At 35.9% G+C, this 10,000-nt stretch overlaps 1 protein-coding gene and 1 pseudogene across 1 annotated transcript in view; one reads left to right on the top strand and one right to left on the bottom strand.

Moving 5' to 3' along the window:
- Nucleotides 1–10,000, top strand: part of SEMA3D (semaphorin 3D) — a gene marked incomplete at its 5' end in the record, with an annotated part of 86,507 nt that overhangs the window by 51,623 nt on the left and 24,884 nt on the right. The gene's annotated exons all lie outside the window — the stretch shown is intronic.
- Nucleotides 3,650–7,960, bottom strand: LOC108544620 (heat shock cognate 71 kDa protein pseudogene; annotated as a pseudogene).

The following is a 10,000-nucleotide window of genomic DNA, read 5'->3' as shown; positions in this document are numbered from 1 at the left end:
TAAGAAAGTTATTACTCAATTTTTCCTCAACATTAATATTTATCAGACAATTTCTATGCCTTTAAAAATATGTAAAAGCATTTGCACCAGAAGTTGAGCTCTGAGAACCATGCCTAATAAGGAATCTTTCCACCGTAGCCTCTATTAAGGCGATAATCGGTAAATAGAGACAGAAAGACCAAGTCTCCCTCTGGAAGACTCCACCGAGAAAACTCTCTTTCATCAAATATTATGTCCCTTTATAGAACTTAGAGAGATTTTAAACATGCCAGTTACTGTCAAAATTTATTTATTTATTTTTACAGGCGTGGTTAAAAGAAGGAGGATTTTCTTTTTGTTGTACTGAATTAAACTGTTATATCTATGCTCTCTTTAGATAAGTAGAAACCACATAATATAAATTTATTAGTATGAGACTAACAATATTGAGGTATTTTAAAATATATATATATATTTTTTGAGACGGAGTCTCACTCTATCGCCCAGGCCGGAGTGCAGTGGCCGGATCTCAGCTCACTGCAAGCTCCACCTCCCGGGTTTACGCCATTCTCTTGCCTCAGCCTCCCGAGTAGCTGGGACTACAGGCGCCCGCCACCTCGCCCAGCTAGTTTTTTGTATTGTTTTTAGTAGAGATGGGGTTTCACCGTGTTAGCCAGGATAGTCTCGATCTCCTGACCTCATGATCCACCCGTCTCGGCCTCCCAAAGTGCTAGGATTACAGGCTTGAGCCACCGCGCCCGGCCAAAATATTTTTATTGATCAACCCTATCCAATTGGTTCTGTGTTAGAATAGTGACAATCATTTCTACTAACATATTTGCAGACTTTATCTAGAAATCTGTGGTAGCTAAGGACATCAGCTATTTCCAAATAACTAGTTACTTATGTATTCTCTTTGAAATCACTGTGACCAAATTTGAAAATGTCTAAAATCATGCATAGATAGGTAGCCTTTTACTTCATTGCTTCTTCAGTCATTTTTCAACATCTTGTTTTCTATTAGCATTAAATGCTATTAGTCTGCTTTTCTACATTATGTCTTATATTTAGAATACTGATGTTGAATTTAGGAGCATCATATATGTGATGTGAAAATCTGTTATACAAATACACTTTACAGAAACTAACTTTACCATTAATAACACTACACATAAAATCATTGAAATTATATTTCACAGCATATCAGGTAACTATGCTTGTAAAATTTGAGAATGTAAGAACTGGAGTGAATGATAAAGACCACATAATTCACCCTCATTTTACAGGGGAGGGAATGAATAACCAGAATAATTACATAACTTTACCAATATCATATTGCCAAAAACAGCAGAATGAAGAGGGATGTTGAATTTTCTGATCAGTCTTCTCTCTCTATTCGTTAATATTCTCTAATATGCACTTATTTCCTAATATTTATGTCACTGATATACTGCCAAATGTCCCACCTAAAATTAGCTGCATTGAATTTTACATTATCTCCTGGCATTCTTTGTTATTTGTTTTCTAAAAGCAGCCCAATTTCAGTAATTTTTGTTTACATGAAGTTATGATTCTATTTCTCTAAATATCCAGCATATTTTGATGAAAGTCATGATTGAACACTCCTTATGATCCAGACACTCTGATAAGCCCTTATATGTTATCTCACTACATTCTTAAAACAAACACAGAGTAGGTATTATTATCCCAATTTTATAGATAAGAAACAAGCCCAGTGAGGGTAAACATACGTTCATGATCTCACAGCTTATGGATTGTTATGACTGGAATTAAACTTACTCTACTTAACTCCAAATCAAAAGCCATTAACCCACCTTTTGTTCTACCTTCAAAGTGATAACAAATGAACAACCAAACAGAACCTTATGCTATTTTTTCCAGAGATTTGTCTATTCTCTGCACAAATAATAATGAATTTTGAAACCTTATTACACTTATTTATCTTGCTGCAATTCAGAGGAACACATCTTACTTTAATAAAAGTATTGCTGAATAATTTGCTTTCTATGAAATTGTTAGAACCTTTACTAAAAGCTGTATTACACTTAAGTTAAAGCTTTAACATAGATTATTTTTTTTAAAAAAATTGTTTTTACATTTTCTGCACCTGTATTGCTATTAAGATTGAATTCTAAGTTGTTCTCCCAGTAGTTACTTCTGTTGACATTATCACTCAGTTAAATAAACACTACAACTTGCAGTGTGCCATGCTTACTTTAAGTTTTTGGTTTTGACAGAATGCTGTACTTCTTTGACAAAAAGTCAAACTTAAACTCCTAGCTTAACCGTGACATCACTGCTCTGCAATGTTAATAAGCCTAGAAATGCAAGGATGCAAAAGGATATATTATAGAATGCCTTCACTTCAAGTGATTCTTCCGCCCTCTGCTGTCCAGATAGAATATTTGAACAAGCCATATTTTGTTCAGGAGGATTTTTTCAATCATTATTGACCTGCCGGGTCTTGGTAATAGGAAGTTCCAAGTGAAATAAAATATTAAAGAGTCCATGATACAGTGAATCAATCATACAGGTCAGAGACAGAAACCAAATTGAATCGAACCCAAAATAACAAACTACTAGAAAACCCAGAATGTAAGAAAGATTTGTAAAGGCAGAAAATTTCCAATTTGATAGTTGATTTTTTATAACTGATATACTCTGCAGTTTTATTTTGTGTTGTCAAGGGCTTTTTAAGATTTATGTGTACATGTAAAGTATTAATAAATGTTTGCTCAAAAGTGAGTTTCAGTTTTAAACCGTTCCCTTATCAAAAAGAATGTATGTTTTAGTTTTCTTGAATCCTTTTGCCACCATTTTTAAACAACTACTAAATGTTTGATTTTGTAAAATAACAATTCCTTTTAAATTCTATTTACTCCCAAATTGTTATTGCATTAAATGTTAGTTGTTTTAGTTTTACTTTTACAGATAAAAGTTTACATATGAATTTCCCAACTAAGTCTCCATTTTTTGGTAGGAAATAAAAGGAGGTAGTTATAGGTATTTTAAAATATTTCATAAGTTCGTTTTACTATGTGGACGCTGATGAACATAAAGGCATGATAATTTCTATTAATAGCTCAAACACGAGAAAAGCCTGTTATTTTTACTTTTTTTGTATCTACATAGTTTAAACAAAAAATAGGTGGTGAAAAATGGTAATTCTAAGGATTCCTGAAAATTTCTTGGTTCAAAAAATTGGAAACAAAGCCATATTTAAGGAACATCATAAAATGGTGAGAAACATCCCGGGTAGAGCACCTGGAGACTGGACTTCTCACCCCAGCATTGCCTCTTCCACTATCCAACACTAGAGACACTAAGTAAATGCTCATTTTCAGCTCAAAATCTCTTTTTATTCAGGGGTGGAGGTTGTGGTTAGTTTTCTTTTGTTTAATCTTTTTTTGATACCAACTTTAAATACAGTTTTCTTTAAGATATTTCCATTTTCCACTTACAATACAATGTTTATAAAGTGCAATGTTATTTCCTTTCCTTGTGCACATGTTCCATATTCAAGCATTGAGAATGCCCAGTAATTTATTATAGCAACTTGACCTTAAAACTGCCATAGAATTTGCTGCAAATTTGGGTTCTTCGGTGCTTTAACTGTGTAGAACAATGCTTCATCTGTACTTGTGTTAGCTTAATCAACCTCTTCAGTGGTGGGCCCTGAAAATCACCACCAGAGGCAGGAGCTCTACCACCAGGAAATCCCACTGGCATTCCTCCTAGTATGCCTTCTGCACTCTAGTCCAGTTTGGTTGTGATGGACTTGCAGACTTCTCCAGCTCTTGCTGTGCATGTTCAAATTCTTCCTTCTCTGCAGTCTGATTCTTATCAAGCCAGTTGATAATTTCATGGCACTTGCTAAGAATCTGCTGTTTGTGCTCACTGTTAATCTTGACTTGAAGTTTCTCATCTTCAACAGTTGCTTTCATGTTGAACACATAGGAATCAAGTGAATTTTTGGATGACACCTTGTCCCTCTGCTTCTAATCTTCAGCTTTGTATTTCTCAGTTTCCTGAAACATAGGCTCAGTGTCTTTCTTGCTCAAATGGCCCTTGTCATCAGTGATAGTAAACATTGAGGATGCCCTTGGCATCAATATCAAAGGTAACTTCAATCTGATGAACACCAAGGGGTGCAAGGAGGTATGCCTGTGAGCTCAAACTTGCCAAGCAAGTTTTTATCCTTGGTAATGACATGCTAGGCTTGTCAGAGTAGGCAGTGAAGGTCTGTGTCTGCCTGGTAGGAATGGTAGTATCACACTTAATGAGGACAGTCATGACTCCATCAGCAGTTTTAATATCAAAGGAAAGAGGAGTGACATCCAAAAACAGAAAATCTTGAACGTTTTGAGATATCTCCAGATAGGACAGCTGCATTGTAAGCAACACCTTCATCAAATGATGCTCTCATTCAGTTCTTTTCCATTGAAGATGCCTTGGAGAAGCTACTAAATTGTGGGGATACAATTAGGACCACCAACCAGGACAGTATCAGGAATCTGTGGTTTGTCTAGTTTGGCATCTCAAATGGATTTCTCTGTGGGGTCTAGAGTACAACAGAACAGGCTCAGCATTCAATTCTTCAAATTGGGCACAGTTAATGGAGATATAGAAGTTGATTCCTTCATGAAGAGAATTGATCTCAGTACTGGTTTCGGTGCTGGAAGAGAGTATGCTTAGCACGTTCACAAGCAGTACGGAGGCACCGGACAGCTCTCTTGCTCTCACTGATGTCCTTCCATATGTACGCTTGAACTCACCAGTAAAATGGTTAACAATTCAGTTGTGAAAGTCCTCTCCACCTAAGTGGGTGTCTCTGGCTGTAGATTTGGCCTCAGAGATTCCATCCTCCATAGTGAGGATCAAAAATGCCACCTCCCAGGTCAAAGATTAGCATGTTTCTTTCAGCTCCAACCTTTTTGTCTAAACTGTAAGCAATAGCAGCAACAATTGGCTCATTGATAATTCCAAGTACATTGAGACCAGCTATAGTTCCAACATCTTTGATAGTCCTGATGCTGAGAGTCATTAAAGTCATTAAAGTAAGCTGGCACAGCATTGGTAACAGTCTTCCCAAGGCAAACTTTTGCAATTTCCTTCATCTTTGTCAGAACCATAGAAGACACCTCCTCTGGGTAGCAGCTTTTTGTCTCTCTCTTGTACTCTACTTGGACCTTGGGCCTGCCAGCATCATTTACCACCGTGAAAGGCCAGGGTGTCATATCACACTGGATAATGGCATCATCAAAATCACATCCAGTCAGACATTTGGCGTCAAAAATCATGCTGGCACGGTTCATTGGAACTTGATTATTTGGAGTATCACCAATCAATTGTTTGGCATTTGTAAAGGTGACATAGCTTGGCATGGTTCGGTTTCCCTGATCATTGGAAGTTATCTCTACTTTTCCCTGCTGGAAAACACCCATGCAATAGTAGGTGGTGCCAAGATCAATACCAATTGCAGGTCCCTGAGCCACGGTTGTTTGTGTGCACGCTCAGCTCAGATTGCAAAGTGAGACACAGGAACCCCAAAAGTTGCCGGTGTGTTCAATGGAACCCTTGTTTAACACTCCTTTTATGTTGAGAAAACAAATGTTAAGCCACATAAAACATCAAAAACACTAAGCTAACCTCCTTCTTCCTGCTAATTGTCTTCCATGGTTTTTCTTCTGAATATATGTGCTTTTAGTAAGAAAATAAAATAAAATAAAATACCCTATAAATCTTGATTAACAAAACTTGACTAAGAATATTTGTAAAACTTTATTAAGAAAAAAAAATATTTTCAACTGCCACCAATGTAAAATAATGAAATGTGTCTCCTTCTGCAAGATTTCAAATCTTTGTCTAAAAAAAAGGCCCCATCATGTACAACTCACATTGATTTTCACTAGAGAAAATCAAATGTAGATGCTAAAAATTTCCTCTTTTGCTGTAGGGCCTTTATTGTTCCTCTTTTTTGCTATGAGATAAAACCTCCAAACTTGAGATATAGGTGTAGATATGTCTGACAGTCATTTATTTCCCATCAAATCATTAGACTTTCTAACATTGTAAGAGTCATTGAGAAATTATAAAGTTCTTTTGATTCTGGATCCACTGAAAAATTCATCTTACAAATGCACTACCATGAACCATCTCTGGGTCCTGGCATACCCTTCTGTTGTAGAAAGGTCTTTTTCACTCTAGCATATCAAGGCATCACTGCCATGCCTGAGCTTGGTTTCTGATTTTGCTTTACAAAAGCAAACCTTGGAGAAGATGGATCATAGGATAATAACACATAGTATCAACAATTGGGATTTCATAGTGGACTTGAAGTACATAATGTGTTCTTCAACTAGAACTGGAATATTGCTTAGAAATTCCAACTTTTACCTTGGTTGATCTTCTCAACAGCAGGGGTTTGAGGTAACCATGGATTCCACAAGTCAAAACTCTTTAGCTGTTTTCTCTTCCTGCTCCACCTAAACTATTTTACTTAAGCTTCAGCATGATTCTAAATACATTCTTTTCCTAAAGAGCTGATGTTTCTCAGAATATATGTATTTCTTAACCTCATACATTAGATTTTAATTGTAAACTATGCTGATCCTATTAAGTAAGAGTTTTAAAAGACATATTTTACAGTTGACTTTCAAAAATAAGTGTAACTTACCAAAAAAAAAGTAATTCAAAAATAATATCCAGAACTTTCTATTAATTTGTCTAGTGTTGGACTATGATAGTCTTTCCAAAGGACACTGAAAACTACAGAGTATGATGCAGGAATTCTCTCATAGTGTCTCACCCTATCATCCCATTTGTGTGCCTGAGGAATGTAGCTAACATCTTATTGTTATTGTTTGTTTCATTTAAGCAAGTCTTTCCTAATTAATTCAAAGTCTGTGGAAAATTTTGGGGATATCTCATTTTAGGCATCAGTGGCTCACTCATGTCTCTCTAGCATATTGAATTCACAGTTTTATTTTCTCTTTAATATTTGTTCACTCCATTACCTTCCACTTATTGGATAACAATTACTTTATCATCTCTCTAAATTACTGAGGATATCTCTAGTTCTGTTCACTCAGTCCTGGTTTTGGTTCTAGAAGGGAGAAGCAGAGGCAGGACTAGACTGTGGACATTCTGAGTCCAGATTCCTAAAACAGATTACACTAAAGGAGATGTATCATATATCACTATCATTTCCCTTTAACTGTGTGTAGGCCATTTTTCCCTAAAATGGAGATAGTCAAGGGGCTTCCAACAGGAATTGACTTTTCCAACTGGCTTCAGCTTTGTTTTCCAGAGGGCAAGCAATTTGCTTTTAAAATTAAGTTCTTCAAATCCCAGGCTATTTACTGTTTTCAATAGTATTTTACTTTTTCTGGCATAGAAATTCCTCTAAGAGAAAGGGAACCTTAAAGAGAAAGAGAGGGAGAGGGAAATTTACCTCTGTATGTTTGCCCCAGGCCTCTTTGTCCCTGATATTTAATATAGGATCTTTCCTTGTCCTTAACTGTTGTAGATTGACTCTTCGATGAATAAGCAGAGGGATAAGATGGCAACTGTTACATTTGCATTTTTACTCTATAAATAAAACTCAAGCTTCTGAAAACGAAAGCCTAGTTCTGTCTTTCCTTTGCCATGTCTTCCCTCGCGTTAGTCATTCCTCTGATTTGTTTAAAAGGAAACTGCAACCTGTAGAGAATAGCCTGAAGCTGCAGGGAGAAAAATCCTTTGGCAGCTGTCTGGGGCCTTGCCAAGGGGAAAAGTTCTCTCATTGGATAAAAACCATTTTTCTCCTCTTATCCATTGCTTCCCACTCCACTACTAAAGGCCCTAGACAAACACACGGACTTGCCAAGCATAACATGATCACACCTAGCCAGCTGTGGCAGCCAGCCATGGGAGATAGGCCCTGAACCAGGGCTTGTTGCTGTCGGATTTTCCCTTTCATCTCGGTATGTCTAGGCATGTTCTATTTTCTCTTCTTCTTTTGCTCTGGTATTAATATTTCCAGCACAAGAGAAGAATACTGTCTTTGAGTATTTTACAACAGTGGATAGAGACACAGATACATTTCCTGATTTATTTCCTACACTCCTAGTAGCTAAACTGGCAAATGTAAGAAAACTGAAGGCAGAAATAAATGGCCCCCTATGGTATGTTCAGGTGGGCTTTGTTAATACCGAGAAATTAAAAGTACATACATGCAGAGAAAAAAACACTAGATTTCCAATACCTGAGATGTATAACTGCCATAGGAGAATTTTCTAGAATTTGTTAAAGGAAAATAACTGAGTATGAACGACCATCTGCTTTAGATGTAGCATTTCCCTACACTGTCTCTTTTCCTTTATGGAATTTTTCTTTCCTACTTTACTCGTACCTACATACATTGCTTGGCATCTCGTTATTTTTAGGTCTGTGTGCGGCACAGCTATATGATATCAAAGCAAAAATTCCCCGGGTTTGAATGTACTAAAATAACAATATTTAATTCAAACTGTACTATCCTAAACCTCAGAGAGTAACTCTACCAAATCATTTTCATTTGTGCAAGCATAGTGGAGACGCAGACCTGAGATATCACGCATAGCAATTGAGAGGATAAAGATCTTATCCAAACACTGGCAACATGCCATGAGGAAAAGCTGCCATAAGAAAAAATATATATTTTCAAAGATCATTTTATAGTCAATAGAAACCAGGTTTTCCTTCCCTTTTTTCCCCTTAGATTTTATTACACTTAAACCTTTTTTGTCAGAGCAATGAGGAAAATTAATATTTATTTTTTTCCTAAATGTTTATATTTTCATTCAGCTATACTTTCTTACATTAAAATTTCTAATTATTTAACAATTTGATATCAAAACTATGGCTTGAATGTCACGATATTATTTCTTTGAAAACTTTGGCTACTGCACAACTACAGCCGCAAAGTCAAAAGTGATTTTTTCTTAAGTTGGAGGACTTTTTAAAAAATGTGTGCAGGCAAAATCTTGCTCTGGCTTTGATTCTAATGATACACCAACCAGACTGAACCGCAGGCATTATATAAGCCTGCTATGAATCGTCTTTGACTGAGCCTCAAACATGCAGCCTATAATTGGATAAGAGCTTTGTATCATTTGAGCTCCATATCCATTTTGAGTCCCTGCTTAATCTACTTAATGCACGGTTCTTCCATTATCAAGTTGACGGATTCCGCTTGGCTGAAGGTTAAGTGCTGGAAATAATGACTGAAACTGCAGACTTAGATCTTTAGACCAACATCCAGTTAAGAATATGTTAAGTCAATGCAAAGTGGCTAATATTCTAGAACATTTCTAATCTCTCTGATGCAGACCTGGGACAAATAAGTAAATATCAAGAAAGTGTCAGTTTCTTAATACCAGACATTTAAAATTGTTGTTAAAGATATTCTTAAGGTATTTATAGAGAAACATTAACAGACTTTTAGTAAAACCTCTTTGATATTTCTTTTAATTCATCATGAGTCATTATTATTTTATTGGTATAAAATTTGGGGTCAAAGTCAAATATCGGGACTAGTACTAGTATCTTCAGCTCCCTAAGAATGACACTCTTGAATATTTTGAGAAGTACATTATGTTTTTGGAGCCTTGGCATGATTCTGATTAGTGCCAAGTATAAATGGTTCAGTTCCATGGAGACTGTTTCCAACTTCTCTAAAAACTGAAATAAAGGAAAGGCACCATTAAAAAAAACAAAAACTTTCCTTACTGTCAATCATTTTACTCTCCATGACTGAATTAATTGACTAAATTTTTCCACTCCAAAAGAATGCATTAGTCCATTAAGAATTCAAATATTATAACAGAAGAGTTCTATATGAGGTACCTTCCTAAATTGCAATATGTTTAAACATAAAATAGACTTAGGATGTGGGAGAGATGATATTTTCTGGGAAAAAAAAAAGTCTAATCATAAAGTGTTTTTTCCCCTTTATTTTGGATAAAGGCACATAAAATTC

Source organism: Rhinopithecus bieti, unplaced genomic scaffold (assembly GCF_001698545.2).
Source record: "Rhinopithecus bieti isolate Rb0 unplaced genomic scaffold, ASM169854v2 scaffold_27206, whole genome shotgun sequence".
NCBI classification, from domain to species: domain Eukaryota; kingdom Metazoa; phylum Chordata; class Mammalia; order Primates; family Cercopithecidae; genus Rhinopithecus; species Rhinopithecus bieti.
Note: the sequence above shows the minus strand (reverse complement) of the source record. Positions and strands in the feature narration are given on the sequence as shown.